General features: G+C 46.6%; 1 protein-coding gene across 1 annotated transcript in view; it reads left to right on the top strand.

Annotated features, from left to right (window-relative positions):
• Positions 1 to 12,186: 12,186 nt before the first annotated feature.
• The window catches only part of TRMT12 (tRNA methyltransferase 12 homolog), an 824,050-nt gene continuing 818,636 nt past the window's right edge, over positions 12,187 to 17,600 (top strand). Inside the window, exon 1 of the mRNA XM_069613002.1 lies at positions 12,187 to 12,419. The gene's annotated coding sequence lies outside the window, so the exon portion shown is untranslated. The remainder of the gene's footprint in view (positions 12,420 to 17,600) is intronic.

Below are 17,600 nucleotides of genomic sequence, written 5' to 3'. Positions count from 1 at the left end.
CTGAACTTCACCAATACAAGGACGTTTTTGTGGACAAGGTACCGCAGGAACTCCCAGCACATCGTCCAGAAGATTGCGCAATTGACATCCTTCCTGATTCCATTGTTCCATTTGGGTGCATGTTTTCCTTATCTCAAAAGGAGAAAGAAGTGCTAAAAGAGTACCTTGATGCCAACCTCCAGAATAGACTCATCCAGCCTTCTCGCTCGCCTGCTGGGGCTTCATTATTTTTGTTTCGAAGAAAGACACTGGCGAGTTATGGCCATGTATTCATTATAGGGGCCTTAATCAAATAACCATAAGGGACCGGTATCCCATGCCCCTTATCAAGGATGTTCTGGAGGCTGTCCATGGAGCCGTGGTTTTTTCTAAGCTTGATCTGCAACGAGCTTATCCTCTTGCGCATACGCGCGAGAGATGAATGGAAGACCGCTTTTAGGACTCCTTACGGGCATTTTGAATACCGGGTGATGCCATTTGGGCTGGTTAATGCCCATTCTATATTCCAGCGACTTATGGATCGCATTTTTTCGGACCTCCAATTCCATTGTACCATTGTCTACTTGGACGATATCTTGGTCTACTCGTCCTCTGCTCAACAACATGTTACGGATCTCCATAAAGTTTTGCAAAGACTGAAAGAAAATCATCTGTTGGTGAACCCTGACAAGTGTGTCAGGAACCAGGAGTGGAAATGTTGGAGTCGATGGAAGCTCCGAAACCGAGGATCTTTCTAGTCCTCATCCAACATGGCGCTATGCCTTGGGAGTTCCGAAACCGAGGATCTTTCTAGTCCTCATCCAACATGGCGCAATGCCTTTAAAAGCAGGCTCCGCCCCCCTGCTCGGCGCGTTGTATCTGTTGCTGTTTCTTTCAACGCTCCGAGTGCTGTTTATTTGTATCGTCCTTCCGTGATTCTACTCCTTCTACAGCCCTCCCGTAGCGAGCCTGAACTACGCTCGTTTCCTTTCCTCTCTTACCTATCCATTCCGCCAGCAGTGTTGGTTCTACTTCCAACCTTTTGGACACAGTGCCTCTCCTTCGCACCGTGTTCTCTATTCCTTTTTGGCTGCCTTTCGTCCACTACCAGCTAGGCAGCTCCTTTCTTACTTGATTCCGTACCCCAGTCCTATGCTGTGTTTTGCTCGCCTCCGCGAGGTTTATCCATTTTACCATTGGATTGTAATTTCACCTATCTGGATCCACAACAAGAGCAGCTGTGCCATCTCTTCGAATCATCATCCAGATCATCTATGAACTAGGGTTTTTTCTGCCTCGTGCTTTTTCCCTAGATTGGAGGCTGGCCCCCTGGGGTTCCCCTAGGACAGGTCTTTGCCTCTGTCAAGGTGGCCTCCGGAGGGGCTAGACCTTACCTGCACGAAAAGAAGATTCGAGCACCCAAAGGTGCAAGGATAAAAGAAAGGAGACTCCAGAAGACTGAACCTGGCCGTCAAGAATCCACCTCAGGAGAGTCAGGTGAGGAGAAGGGGGAGGTAGACTTAGAACCTGACAGAATACAACGCCAGTGTAAAACCATGGCCTCTTTGGAACAATACCAAGAACTAGTGGCAGCTATGCAGAACCTAACTGCAGAAGTCCAAGCACTGAGAACTGAGAATATCGCCCTCCGACAACAGGTGGTCTTACACCGTGACGACCGCGGGGATCTACCCGCTATGCCCCTTTCTTTTGGCAAGTATGATGGTCACCCAGGGGGATTAAAGGACTTCCTCGACGCCTGCAATGTTTATTTTGCCTTTCGCACCCATACCTATGAATCCGCCAAGTCCAGAGTCGGATTTATTATTGCCAACCTCATTGGCAACGCACTGGCTTGGGCCACTCCCCTGGTAGCCAGAAATGATCCTTCCCTGAATGACTATGACCGTTTTGTGGAAACCTTTAGGGAAAGGTTCGACAGACCAGAAGTAGTCTACTCTTCCCTGGAAGCTATATTAGATGTCACACAAGGGAACACAGACGTCCAGACCTACATATTCCGCTTCCAGAGATTGGCGGCTAAGGCGGATTGGCCGGACTCTGCTCAACAAACAATATTCCGAAGAGGGCTACATGATGAAATCAAGGATGAGTTAGCTCGTGTAGCTCGACCCTTGTCCTGCCAAGGACTGATGACTCTATCTCTACAGATCGAATTCCGTCTATCAGAACGGAGACAAGAAAGAAGACGAATCAGAGGCACCCCTCAGACTATCGGTCTACCAGCTCCTTCTCCCACATCCAGGTCAAACCTCACTCCTGAAGAACCTATGCAAATAGGAGCCACCCGAGGACCTCTCACCCCTGAGGAACGCAAACGAAGAAGAGAAGCCGGATTGTGTATGTACTGCGGTTCCTCTAAACATTTACTAAGAAACTGTCCGGAAGTTCCTCCTAGGCGGAAGGAAAACTACAACCCTCGAGCTGTCGCAAGGGAAGTCTCGGGGGAATTGTTAAGTACCCTTGCAACTGCTCAAGACCCATGAATAACCCCGAGGAGAACAGTCTGATGGTGTTCCGTGTCAAGTTGTGGCTATCTGACTCGAGTCCCACTGAAGTTCTTGCCATGTTAGATTGTGGAGCAGCCGGAAACTTTATGGACTCCAACTGGGCTAAGGAACATCAGGTATCCTCAAGACCAAAGACAACTCCCATACCTGTAGAAGGTGTGGATGGGAGGCCTTTGTCTTCCGGACCTATTACTAAAGAGACTATACCTTTGAGGATGGAATTGAGCCACCATTCTGAATATTTGGTGTTCGATCAGATCCGAGCTGCGCACTTTCCAGTGGTCATTGGTATCCCTTGGTTAAGACGACACAATCCTCAGATCAACTGGAAGACCAATAGAGTGAGCTTTAATTCGCACTTTTGTAGGTCCACTTGTATGAACCAGTCAATCAGCTTAACTCACCAGGGCGGAAGGTCAGGTCCTGCGCTAAGTCCGGCTATCATCGCTTTGGTTCCAACACATTACCAAGAGTATTCGGAGGTGTTTCTAGACATCCAACCACGTGAGTTACCTCCTCACAGGGCAGAAGACTGTGGTATCGACCTACTTCCGGATGCTACAGTTCCGTTTGGACGGATGTATCCCTTGTCTCTCCCTGAAAGAAAGGCTCTACGGTATTACCTAGACTCCAATCTTCAGAACGGGCTTATTCAGGAGTCTAGATCCGCTTGTGGTGCCTCCTTATTCTTTATTCCAAAAAAGGATAGTGCAGAATTACGTCCCTGTATTGACTATAGAGGTTTGAATAAGGTGACAATTCGGGACAGGTATCCCATGCCTTTGATCAGAGATATTCTGGAGGCAGTACAGGGGGCTATTTACTTCACCAAACTGGATCTAAGGGGCGCTTACCACCTCCTAAGGATAAGAAGAGGGGACGAATGGAAGACGGCGTTCCGCACCCCATTTGGACTCTTCGAGTATCGGGTGATGCCATTCGGACTTGTCAATGCCCCAGCCATTTTTCAAAGATACATGGACAAGGTATTCACGGATATGTTGTTCGTATCTGTTGTAGTGTACTTGGACGACATCCTGGTATTCTCCCAGACATTAACCGAGCATAGGGTACTGGTTAAGAGAGTACTACAACGTCTTCAAGAACACAAGCTATTAGCTAAACCGGAGAAGTGCCAATTCGAAACCACCTCTGTATCCTACCTAGGATACCTTTTGTCAGAAAGAGGCATAGAGATGGATCCAGGTAAGGTTAAAGCCATCAGGGAATGGAGGGAACCCAATACCGTCAAGGAGCTACAAAGCTTCTTAGGGTTAGCAAATTTTTACAGAAGGTTCATTCCCAACTTTTCCAACCTAGTGCTTCCTCTGACCTCCCTGCTAAAGAAGGGTGTTAAGTTTGTCTTCGGAGAGGAACAACAGAAGGCTATGCTAACCCTTAAGGAGTGTTTTTCTTCTGCTCCTGTTCTGGTACAACCAGACCAAACCAAACCTTTCATCTTAGAGACTGATGCGTCGATAGGAGCGATAGGTGCTATCCTATTGCAGAAAGCCGCGGATGAGTGTGAACATCCAGTGGCATACTATTCTAAGACCCTCACCAGCAGCGAACGCAATTACTCTGTTCTGGAAAGAGAGCTATTGGCCATCAAATTAGCCTGTCAAGAATGGCGTCATCTCCTACAGGGCGCTGCCCATTGTTTTGTCATCAGAACGGACCATCGTAACCTTCGGGTACTCCAACAGATGGAGTGTACCAATGCCCGACATGCCCGGTGGGCTTATTTTTTTTTGCAATTTGATTTTGTGATAACCTACATACCTGGCTCTGAAAACAAGAAGGCGGATGCATTGTCACGAAGCATAGGGGACAGCTCAGGGAATTACGAAGGGCATGACCGTATTTTCCCCGATCTTAAGGTTTTAGCAACTACTGTCTCCTTCCTCCAAGACCTGATACCTCAATATCAGGCTTGCACAGAACTCCCTTCTTCGGTCCGCTTACGTAGTGATGGGTTGTACTACCATGAAGACGCGCTTTTCATTCCCACTAAAGAACTGCAGAAACTCATTCTTTCCTGGTGTCATGATTCTCCTTTGACAGGACATCCCGGAATCCGAAAGACCTATGAATTGCTGCAACGAGGTTTCTGGTGGCCAAGGGTAAGAAAGGATGTGCACCAGTATGTCACTTCATGCTCTATATGTGCTTCTAATAAATACCGCACTGGCAAACCACTCGGTCTCTTGCAGCAGCATTCCTTACCATCACGACCATGGGAACACGTGTCTACAGACTTCATTGTCGAACTCCCTCCTTCTAACAACATGACAGTAATAATGGTCACAATAGACTCCTTCAGCAAGCTGGCCCACTTTTCTGCATTCAGGCAGATACCATCCGCTTCTGAGACCGCTGAGGTCTTTCTTCGAGACATTGTCCGACTGCATGGATTACCCCGGACTATTGTATCGGACAGGGGATCTCAGTTTACGTCCAAATTTTGGACTTCTCTTTGTCAGACTTTAGGAATCCACCGCGCTCTTTCCTCGGGGTACCACCCTCAGAGTAACGGGCAGACAGAAAGGCTGAATGCCAGCCTAGAACAATACTTGCGGTGTTTCTGCAGTCCACAGCAGGATAGGTGGTACCATTTCCTCTCGCAAGCAGAGTTTGCATACAATAACACTCTGCATACCTCTATCCAAATGAGCCCTTTTTTGTGCACGTATGGGTATCATCCTCAACATCTACCGGGTCTTAGTTCTCCAGCCACAAGGATCCCTGCCTTGGATGGTATCTTGCAGGAAATACAGGAAATTCATGGTCTTGCCAAGAAGGCACACCAGGCCAGTCTACAGACTCAAAAGAGATGGGCAGATAAGAACCGGGGATCTAATCCCAACTGGGGTGTGGGTCAACTGGTTTGGTTGTCAACCAAATTCCTACCTAGATGGGTTCATGCTGGGAAGTTTTCCCCTCGATATCTTGGGCCGTTTTCTATCCTTCAACAAATCAATCCGGTAGCCTACAGGCTCAGACTTCCGGACTACCTCAAGAGAGTTCATCCGGTTTTTCACATATCCTTACTTAAGGAGTATAAGGAAGATCCGTTCCTTAGACCCATCCACAAGGGTCGCGCCCAGGTACGAAGTATCCCGGAAGAATACGAAGTGGCTTACCTGGTGGATTCCAGATACCGCAAGGGCAGACTCCAATACCTGGTACACTGGAAGGGCTATCCAGTGGAAGAAAGGACCTGGGAACCAGTTAGCCACATCCACGCACCCAGACTTCTCAGGAAGTTCCATTATCTCCACCCGGGCAAGCCGGGGGGCTCCCCGAGAGGAAGGAGGTATACTGTCAGGAACCAGGAGTGGAAATGTTGGAGTCGATGGAAGCTCCGAAACGGAGGATCTTTCTAGTCCTCATCCAACATGGCGCTATGCCTTGGGAGTTCCGAAACGGAGGATCTTTCTAGTCCTCATCCAACATGGCGCAATGCCTTTAAAAGCAGGCTCCGCCCCCCTGCTCGGCGCGTTGTATCTGTTGCTGTTTCTTTCAACGCTCCGAGTGCTGTTTATTTGTATCGTCCTTCCGTGATTCTACTCCTTCTACAGCCCTCCCGTAGCGAGCCTGAACTACGCTCGTTTCCTTTCCTCTCTTACCTATCCATTCCGCCAGCAGTGTTGGTTCTACTTCCAACCTTTTGGACACAGTGCCTCTCCTTCGCACCGTGTTCTCTATTCCTTTTTGGCTGCCTTTCGTCCACTACCAGCTAGGCAGCTCCTTTCTTACTTGATTCCGTACCCCAGTCCTATGCTGTGTTTTGCTCGCCTCCGCGAGGTTTATCCATTTTACCATTGGATTGTAATTTCACCTATCTGGATCCACAACAAGAGCAGCTGTGCCATCTCTTCGAATCATCATCCAGATCATCTATGAACTAGGGTTTTTTCTGCCTCGTGCTTTTTCCCTAGATTGGAGGCTGGCCCCCTGGGGTTCCCCTAGGACAGGTCTTTGCCTCTGTCAAGGTGGCCTCCGGAGGGGCTAGACCTTACCTGCACGAAAAGAAGATTCGAGCACCCAAAGGTGCAAGGATAAAAGAAAGGAGACTCCAGAAGACTGAACCTGGCCGTCAAGAATCCACCTCAGGAGAGTCAGGTGAGGAGAAGGGGGAGGTAGACTTAGAACCTGACAAAGTGTGTATTCCATGTTTCTAGTGTACCTTACCTGGGATTTATTTTATCCAAGGAGGGCATTCAGATGGATCCCTGCAAGGTTGATGGGGTCCTACACTGGCCCATTCCAGCATCTATCAAGGACATCCAGAGGTTTTTGGGTCTAGCTAATTTTTACCGAAGATTCATTTCTGGCTTCTCGGAGATGGTCTTAACGATCACTAGACTTTTGAAGAAGTCACCCACACCTTTCTTTTGGTCTGACGAGGCCGACCAGGCTTTTCAACATCTGAAAACAGCCTTCTGTTTGGCCCCTATATTACGACAGCCTGACCAGGGACTTCCATTTATTGTAGAAACAGACGCTTCGGCTGAAGCCATAGGCGCGGCGCTACTTCAGGAGCACAAAGGCAAGGTGTACCCAGTAGCCTATCTATCAAAGACTCTTAACCCAAGCCAACTACATTATTCTGTAATTGAGAAAGAGTTATTAGCCATGAAAGCTGTGTGTGAGGAATGGCGTTATCTATTACAAGGGGCTTTGTATCCATTCGAGATGAGGACCGACCACAAGAATTTAAAGGTTATGCAGCGCATGGAATGTATTAATTCCAGACAAGCCCAATGGGCCCATTTTTTCTCGCAATATGATTTCACCCTAACCTACTTACCTGGTACCAAAAACATCCTTTCCTACGCCCTGTCTAGAAGACCTCTTCTAGGGCTCATCCACAAGGAAATGCCAGACCTAATCTTGGCACAAAAGAAGGTTATCGGCACAGTTTCATCCTTTTTAGAGGGGGTATGCAGGAATTCCCAAATATTAACACCATCCCATTCCTATCATGGTCTTCACAAGTCCAACTGACTCTATTTTAGGGACCACTGCCTGTTTTTGCCTGATCAAGAATCCCGATTAAAGGCCTTACAATGGTGTCATGATGACGCTGCTGCAGGACACAGGGGTGTTTCCAATACCATCGAACTACTCAGGAGGCATTTTTGGTGGCCTGACATGAAGCAAGAAACGTTAACCTACGTTTCGACCTGCCCAGTTTGTAACAGGGCCAAATATGCCACACGTAAACCCTTGGGACTTCTGCAACAAGAACCCCCACCAGACAGACCATGGAGTGTCATCTCTACAGATTCCGTTGTAGAACTACCCCCTTCTAATGGGTGCTCCTGTGTAATGGTGACAGTCGATTGTTTTTCTAAAATGGCCCATTTCTCGCCACTTCCTGGTCTTCCCACTGCTGCAGAAATGGCTTTTGTCTTTGCCAGGGATATCTTTCGCTTGCATGGCCTGCCCAAGAAGATTGTATCTGACCGGGGATCACAATTCGTCTCCCGCTTTTGGAAATCGTTGTGCCAACACCTAGGAGTGGAAAGGGCGATGTCGTCCGGGTTCCACCCACAAACAAATGGGCAGACTGAAAGGACCAACGCTTCCTTAGAACAATACCTACAGTGTTTTGTTAACACTCAACAAGACAATTGGGTATCCCTTCTACCCAGGGCAGAATTTGCCTATAACAATGCCAAGCATAGTGCCACCAAACTCAGTCCATTCTACTGCACCTACGGCTTTCATCCCAGATTTATTCCTGGTCTCCACTTACCAGCCTCCAACATTCCTTCGGTAGATGACTGTCTGTCCTCCATATCTGAGGCCCATAAGATTGCCTCTGATTGTTTGAAAACAAGTCAGACTCGTTACTGCCAGCAGAAGAACCCTCATCACCTACCATCATCGAAGTGGACCAGAGGAATCAAGGTGTGGTTGTCCACTAGATATTTACCTCGGTGGCTGCATCCTTCAAAACTGACTCCAAGATATCTTGGTCCTTATGTGATTCTTGATCGCCTCAACCCAGTTTCCTATCGTCTTCAACTGCCAAAGAACATGCAGTGTATTCACCCGGTATTTCATTCCTCTCAGTTGAAGGAATACCAAGAGGATTCCTATCAACGTGGCTTGCCTAGATTACCCACGCTAACTAATGAGGCACCAGAAGAATTTGAAGTGGTTAAGATCAGGGACTCCAGATACAAAAAAGGAAGGTTGGAGTACTTGATACACTGGAGAGGTTATCCTTCTACGGACGACTTTTGGGAACCAGTTTCGCATATCTATGCTCCCAAGTTAGTCCAAAGGTTGACTAACCCCGGGGTTGAATGTGTGGCTGAAGGACTTGGTCTGGTTTAGTGATAGGGATAAAGAATATGCCAATCTCTGTGGGCTACAGAACCGGCCCAAAAACATCTGGAACCCCTTCACTGCCTTCTTGCTGTCCCAGACTAATGATCTGGCCGAACTGATGAATCATGGTTGCACTTGAGGGGGTGGATCAGACCTCTTAGAAGGTAAAGGGGTCCCCCAACACTTCTATACATCTCTGTCGAGCAAAGCAAACTCCCACAGTGATCAAGAACCTGTCTGTATGACTTGCCTGATAATGTTTGAGTTTTAAGATGCACTCACCAGATACCTAATGTTACAGCGAATTGTAATTATGTTTCACTGATGTTGATGAGACGTGAATAAAAAAAGAGAAATTGCCCTTTTTGCCCCTAGTGGTCAAGTCCTGCATAATAATGGGTTTTAGATTACTCTCACTGAGAAGGCTAGTTCCCATTAGAGAAATTGCCCTTTTTGCCCCTAGTTGTCAGGTCCTGCATAATAATGGGTTTTAGATTTTTCTCAATGAGAAGGCTAGTTCCCATTAAAGAAAGGGCCCTTTTTGCCCCTAGTGGTCAAGTCCTGCATAATAATGGGTTTTAGAGTACTCTCACTGGGAAGGCTAGTTCCCATTAGAGAAAGGGGCTTTCTTGCTCTCCTAGTGGTCAGGTCCTGCATAATAATGGGTTTTAGAGTACTCTCACTGAGAACGCTAGTTCCCATTAAAAAAATGGGCCTTTTTGCCCCTAGTGGTCAAGTCCTGCATAATAATGGGTTTTAGATTATTTTCACTGAGAAGGCTAGTTCCCATTAGAGGAAGGGCCCTTTTTGCTCCCCTAGTGGTCAGGTTCTGCATAATAATGGGTTTTAGATTACTCTCACTGAACACGCTAATTCCCATTAGAGAAATGGCTCCTTTTGCCCCTAGTGGTCAAGTCCTGCATAATAATGGGTTTTAGATTATTCTCACTGAGAAGGCTAGTTCCCATTAGACGAGAGGACCTTTCTGCTTCTCCAGGTTGGAGGGCGGTTTCTCTAATGGGAAATAGATGCTTCATTGTGAATAGGCTAGTTTCCATTAGACGAGAGGATCTTTCTGCCTTTCCAGGTAGGAGGGCCATTTCTCTAATAGGAAATAGATGCTTGAGTGTGAGTAGGCTAGTTCCCATTAGACGAGAGGAACTTTCTGCCTCTCCAGGTTGGAGGGCCGTTTCTCTAATGGGAAATAGATGCTTCAGTGTGAGTAGGCTAGTTCCCATTCGACAACGGGACCTCTTGCTCTAATGTTGAACATCACTTGTCCCGAATGTTGGGCATCTGGAGGACTCTGCACCCCTAGACCTGTACACGAGGTTAGACTATATTTTCACGTGCGAAGATCTCCTAAGGGAATTCACGGGAGCGGAATATAAAGCACGAGTGTTGTCAGATCATGCCCCTCTGGTGGTTACTTGGCGAGTCTCCCCCCCAAGAGTGCGTATCCCGACTTGGAGACTTCGTAGCGAGTCCCTTCAAGATGAAGCATTCCGTGAACATTTAAAAACAGGGGCTCAGGTTTACTTTACGCATAACGCGGGAAGTGTGGTGTCAGCAGGCATGTTATGGGAGGCTTTCAAGATGGTGATCAGAGGGATGGCAATCGCAAAGGCAAACGCGGTTCAGGCAGCAAAAGAGAACGAGTTACGCAACACCGTGTCAAGGGCATCAACGGCCAGGCTGTCATGCGCCTCTTCTATGTTCGTCTATGGGATCGATGGAGACGTGGCCGCCATGGCATTGTTCCATTGCGTTAGCATCAACGTGCTCTGCGGTCTAGTGTTTTTTTCCAACATGGCCGCGGTTGGCTTTTCTGGTGCTTGCAACCAACGGCCCTCGCGTTGCACCTGTGCTTTCCCTCTGCTTTGTTGCCAGCGCTCGCAGAGATTTCCCTCGGCTCCGCTGAGCCCTCCTTTCCTCCGCCTCCTCCTGGCACTCTTCCCAGGTACTGTTTTCTGTTTCCCCTTTTTTCTCTCCGGTTCGCTCTTCTGGGCTTTCTCCTCTCGGATTATTCTCTACTTACTCCATTCCTCGTTTCCTCAGGAACTTTCCCCCCCATTTCTCCTTCCCTTACCTGATACGGATCCTCTCTCAAGACTCCTGCAGTTACTACTCTGTTTCTTGCACAGAGAAATTATCCTCTATTCACTTACCTTCACATCGGAAAGAACAGAGCACTCTTCCGGCGAAACTGCTCAGGGGTTTTTTGCCTTGGAGGCTTTTTCCCCTTTGGCGGCTGCGGACCGGTGTCCCTGGTGACCGGGGTTTATCCGGAAACCAAGGTGGCATCGTTCCGCGGTCGGCCATATTTACATAAAAAGAAATCAACCTTCCGGGAAAGAAAGAAGATGGGAACACACCAGCTTGATTCTTCAGGTGAGGAGGTTGAATTGGGGTCTGATTCAGAGGTTGAGATACAAGGCCTGGACACCCTTGACACAGGCGGGTAAGGTTAGACCTAATACTAGGACTCATAGTGCTAGTAGTACACATAAGTATGTGGGTGGTGATTTTGGGAGCAAAGTTAAATGGCAGTCAGTTTTCCTTAATGTGTTCTCTCAGAGATCTGCTGAGTTCAGTGTTCAAAATGGGGGATTGGGCCAGATCCCAGTCCAAGATGGTGGATCTTTGCAGCAGGGTTCCAACATAGAATGTTAAGGGAAGATGATCTTGACTGCCTGTTCTAAACTGCCTTTGATCACTTTACCTTAGAATAAGCAGTTAAGTTTCTTGTAAGCTCCTTTAAGGCCTACCTTTTTGAACATTTCAAGTTAGAAGTTGCAAGATAGCTTTGGAGAGACCTTCAATCAACAAACTCTGATGGGAGCGCAGCTTTTTACTAAGCATGACAGGTTTTTAGAGCAGCGAAGACTAGAACAGAATTTTTGGTTGAGTTACCTGCATAGTCATTAAAGTGGAACTGTTTATAAAGGGATATTATTTGCAAGCTCTGACTGCTCAAAACTGGATTGAAAATGCAAGCGGTGTTGATGGAGTGCTTCTGAGTTGTAAATATGTAGTCTGGTGCAGCCTCGGACTCGTGTGAGGCAATGAGTCGAAAGAGAGTGGAGGCAGAGTCTTTGAACTCTACTCTTGCATCCTGGCAGCCAAAGCCTCCCCAGTTCCAGCTCGGTTCCATCTAATATTAAAATGCCCACTTTAACCGCTGCAACTGCAAGCCAAAGGCACGCAGATTCCGGTTGCAGTTGCAATGGTGTGGCACTGGCAGCCAGGCCTTCCCGCTCAAATTGCTCCCGAAAATCAAAATGATGACTTTCAAAGTCACGTGAAGAAAAGTAGGCGGGCCGTTGCTATAGCCCGTCTCTCGGATTGGAACTAGACGCTACCATTTTGGTTTCCACGAAAATGTGCCAAAAGCAACGCATAAAACGCTTTGTAACCCGTTTTTTTCATTTTGTGGGTTGTGCTTCTTTCGGTCTTTTTTTCATAGAAAGTTGTGCTTCATGTAAAAACAGGACTCACTGACTACAGCGCTGTTTCTAGGGGACGCTTGGCGGTTTTGGTCTCTGGCACGCGAGAAATGTTCAGGTGAGTGCAGAATGCAAAATCCCTCTCGGTACATGTAGATGGAGAGCACTGCCCCTCCTGGCTCGGAGTGGATTGTAGGGCTAAAATAAAGTAAGTTGTGTTGGGAAATTGCTTGAATTTGCAGGCCAGCAAGTCACTACGATTGGTCAGGCGAATAACAAGCTGTATAAGAGTACAGTGACACGTTTGGGGATCATGGGGCGGCACGTTGGGTGAGACGGGAGAGGTGGGGTGGAACAGGAGAATTCACTGAGTGGAGATGTGTCTGGCAGGGGTTGACCGTGAGGACGGGGTAGAGAAGATTGTCAAAGAGAGTGTGCAGTGACAGGTTGGATTAGGATTACGAGTGATTGGGCATCCATGGGTAAGAGATGGGGCGGTCGTAGGACACCGTTTGGCCGAGAGAAAAGATGGAAGTGACGAGAGAGAGATAGGAGAGGTGGGCCATTGAAAGGTTAAGTGGGTAAGCGACAGAATTGTCAGGGCAAAGCCACGAACGCTTCTTACATTGATCGGGGAGACATTAAGTGATCGCATCTAGGTGGGAAAGAAGAAGATTGGCGATGACAGGTGAATGGAGCAGTAACTGGAGAGAGCCGGGAGTGACATGGGAGGTGGGTTGTAACATGTTATGTTATGTTACTTTGCATTTATATAGCGCCTTATGTACCATTGGTATGGTCTCAAGGCGCTGGTAGGTTTAACTCCCTCGGGAATGCGGGAGAGGCAGTGGCAGATTTAAGGCAAAGGGCCCCATGGGCAGCACCTGACACAGGGAGGGCCCTAGGAGGGTGGGTCAAGGAGATGGAGTTTAGGGTGGGCGTAGTTAATTGTGGTCACGAATGCACAATGGCGAACTTTGGGGACAAAAGCAATTTCTTTTTAATGAAGTTGTCTTTATTACAGTTACTTGTGTCTACGAGTCTGACTAACTGGAAACAGCTGGGCCTCTTCATCAGGCTTTGCTATCAATGGTAATATTGGAGGATCTAGCCTGAAACTATTGTTGGAAATGTACATGTTTCAAGGCTAAGGGCGAAAGAGAATTATAGTTTATGAAGACCACACAATTTCCTAGAAAAATAGCTCTAAGAAAACGAGTTGGATCCAGTGTTTGTAATTACAAATGTGAAAATGTTTCACAAAAGTACAACACCTTGTCAAAATATGGGCTTCATTACACGGTAAGCAGTAAGGGTTTACTGGTACCGGTAAGGGCACCGGTAAACCCTTACCACCTTACTACGAGGTCCCTTTGCGGGCCCGCTAAGGGACCTTGGTGCTAATTACAGTACCGCAATTTGCAGTACCGTAATTACCTCCTTTCCCATTGAGCCCTATGGGGGCAAAAATGGGGAATTGGGGAAGTGCCTTGGTGAATGGGGAATTACCGCCCCCGCTCACCTTGGAGTAGAGCGGTAATTCCGCCATCCACCAAGGCGGACACAGTAAAATACCGGTGGCAACCATGGTGCTAATAGGGCCATGGTTACCGCCTACTGTGTAATGAGGCCCTATGTCTCTAATAAGTACACATGTAGAGTACAATAAAATTCAGTATTGTGCAAAAAATAACCGTTCCTTTATAGACATTCTTGTGCAAAAAGTTTGTTTTATTATTTGTATTGCGCACCAGACCCTAAGGTATCAGGGTGCATAGCATAAGATAACTCACAGCTTAGTTACACACATCAGGGTAATACAGTACATAGGAGATATACAGAACAGAGAAAATGAACAGGCAGAGAGAGATCAAGTGGGAGCATAGGTATGACATGGTCCAAAAAGAGGAAATATACAGCGGGCAGTCATTAAGTCTGGATCAGGCCTAGTTGTCAGTCTTTGAGCCATCTTGTTCTATTCTGTTGGAAGTTTTGGTACGATTGGTCTGCCCTCAGTGGGGTGGGTAGAGAGTTCCACAATTGGGCTGCCTTGACTAGGAAACTATTACACCCCAACTCTAGATAGCTTAAATCTAGGGACTAATACGTAGTTGGTGTTGGATAATCTGGTAGTTCTTGTCAAGGATTTCATGGTGAGTCTTTCTGTCAAGCAGCAAGGTGCCACGTTGTTCAGGCATTTATATGTCAGTGAGGCGACTTTTAGCTTGATTTTGTCGAGTGCTGATAGCCAATTAATAGCTCTTCTGGTCACAGAGATATGTTCTCTCCTGGCAATTCCAAGAGCTGCCTGTTAAGATGTAGCTGGTGTATGCTTCACATGTTCATTTGTATTGATAATATACTTATCTGTTTCTTATCCTGTTCTTTCTAACTATGATGTCATAGTATTCCGGGTTAGAGTGTTATTGTATGTGTATAATTCCATGATGGTCAGTTGAGCTTTGCCTCTCAAGGTGAGGCCTGCTGCCGCGTACTCCTTATCTTGAATAAATATACTTTTACTACCTCAAGCCTGGCGCGCTCTAATTTAACACTGCTCTAAGGGCATTATTTTGAAGGAATTGGATTTTCTTAATAGTTTGTTTATTCGCCCCTGTGTACAGCGCATTGCAATAATCAAGCTTTGATAAAAATGAGTGCCCTGGCCAGGGTAATACAGCTATTGTTAGACAAGAAAGGTTTACTTGCTCTAATCAATTTACAGGTGTATGCCGTGGCCGAGGCCATGGCATTAACCTGCTTGTTGAGAGATGGAGTCGAATCCAAGTAGAAACCCAGGGTTTTCACCTCTTTGGCGACTGTGATAATATTGTTGTTAATATTAAAGGCAGAGTATTCAGGGCTAAGTTTTTTTTTTTTTTGGGTTTAGGTCATGCCCAGGACGATGATCTCAGTCTTATCATCATTCAGGCATAGTCCATGTGTGGCCATCCATGCCTGGATGATGAGATATACCCTATTCACCAAGTCCAAATCCTTCTCATAATCCCCAGTAAGTGGTAGGAGGATCTGGTTAACATCTGCATAGTTCGTGTAGGTGATACCAAGATGATCCAGATCATCGAAAAGGGGATTAGTGAATATGTTATATAGAGTGGGTGAGACACAGGATCCCTGAGGCACTCCGCAAGTGATGGAGATGGGGTTTGCAGCTGCGGTAGGCGTGAAGACTCTCATAGTCCGATCACTTAGAAAGGATTGTATCCATGTTGTGGCTTCTGCTGAGAAGTGTGCGGCAGAATCCAGATGGCTGCATACGACCCCGTGGTCCACAAGGTCGAATGCAACCGATGGGTCCAAGAGAAGAAGGGCTGGGTTTCCTTTATCCCTAAGTTCGTTGATCTGGGCCTTCAGATCTATTAAAGCTGTTTGGGTCCCATGCTGAGGCCGAAAACCGGTATGCGGTGCTCCTAGTAAGAGGTTTGATTCTAGAAGTTTTTGTACTTGAGAATAGGCCATTTTGTCTATACTACAGTGCCTTTTCTTCTGAAAATTAATCAGTAGGTAATTGGTGGGTATCGGGGGGGGGGTGGAGGGGTCTAGGGTCTGTTTTTTTTTTTTTTTTAGTAGAGGGAGCACCCATGATTCCTTAAAATTAGATGAGACAGTGCTTGATGAGAATGAGGCATTGATGAGTTTTGTGAAGAAGGGGGCCAGGTCTCTGGCAACATCCTTTTATAAGTTGAGCAGGGCATTGATCACCCTGACGGTTGGATGGTTCAAGTGAAAGTATGATTTGTTTCGGTTTCAATTATAGTGACTTTAGAGAACTTATAGCAAAGGGGATCAGCAGTATTATTAGGTTGTGCTGTGACGATTATAGGGTGAGTGGTATTAGTTAGTGAGGCTTTTTTCCTGGCAATCTTTGTTTGTAAGGTCCTGACCTTATTGGCTAGTGCTTGCTGTATGTTAGAGCACCATAGTTTATCTTTTATGCAATTGTCTGGCACTGGGATGGGGGCTTCTAACTCTTTTTCAGGATGACAAAGAGTTCCTTCGTACTTGATTTGGCCTGTGATATTCTGGAGTTGTACGTTTCACGTTTAGCTAGGAGTATTTCACTTTTTTAGATGGCAGTTACAGTACTAAGGTTAGTCTTATTTTCCTCAGACGGTAGTTTCCTCATGATACCTCACATTGTCTTTTTAATTTTTTTTTATACGTAGTGTTTTTACCATGAATTGCGGTGAGCTTTAGATTTGCTTTCTCATTTTGAGTGGCGCTATTGAGTCTAGGGAAGTGGACATAACTTGATTATACTCCTTAACCAATGCGTCAGGCCCCAAAATTGTCAGGAAGTGCATTAAGTGTAGGTAGAATGAGCGGGAGTAGGTTTGTCATAGGTAATGTTTTTTTTTTATTCCTGTCAGAATGGGAGGAGCTAGCGATATAGGCATGGAAGTGGGTTTCACAGTTGCTAAGGAAAATGTTACAAGGTAGTGGTCCGTCCAGATCTGAGGGGATATGGATGAAATGGAGACATCACAGTTGTAGTCTGCTACCCAGTCGAGTGTTCTTCCTTTGTTATGGGAGGTGTGAAGCATAGTTCCGATAAGATATTAGCCACACTAGATGCTTGTGAGTCTTTAGGGTCATTGAAGCCTAAATTCATGTCCCCTAGTAGTAGGACTTGAGATTAATTTTTTAAGTTGTCAGATAGGATATTGGAGATATCTTCCTCAAAGGTTCTGATAGGGCCTGGAGGTCTATATATCGGGTGGATCATGTTTATGGTAAGCTTAGCCGTGAGAGTCTCACATGAATTAATGTCAGGGGATGGTGCTAGGCTAATTGGAAGATTAGCTTTTGCAATAAGATGCCTACCTCCTCGTATTTCAGTTCTGTCAGATTTTAAGATGGTGTAGCCATCAGGGATAGCCAATGAAAGGGCTGGACCTGCCACGGCATGTATCCATGATTCAGTGATCGCTAGGAAGGTGAGGTGTTCTGCCTGGATAATGTCAGATATCTCAGTTGCATGTGCAACCAGAGATCTGGCGTTTATTAGAGCGCCCTTGAGGTCCAGGTTAGCAGATACTAATGAGGATGAGACTTCAGTGTTTCGGGTCTTAGAGGCAGTGTGATTGAAAGACGCATATACTGGGCTAGGGCTGTGGTGCCATTTTCGTTTGAAGTTTGAGGTTTCAAAATGAAGGTTATATCTCTTGTTGGGGGATGGCGAGGGTTCTTGCTGAAGGTTCGAATAATTTAGATAGTCTTGATCAGAGTCTTCCATTTCTCACCGTAATGTTACACGGCTGGGAGTCATGTATAGGCA

The sequence above is a fragment of the Ambystoma mexicanum genome, chromosome 5p (genome assembly GCF_040938575.1).
Source record: "Ambystoma mexicanum isolate Mex_15411 chromosome 5p, UKY_AmexF1_1, whole genome shotgun sequence".
NCBI classification, from domain to species: domain Eukaryota; kingdom Metazoa; phylum Chordata; class Amphibia; order Caudata; family Ambystomatidae; genus Ambystoma; species Ambystoma mexicanum.
The sequence above is the reverse complement of the archived record's forward strand: the minus strand, read 5'-3'. Positions and strand labels throughout refer to the sequence as shown.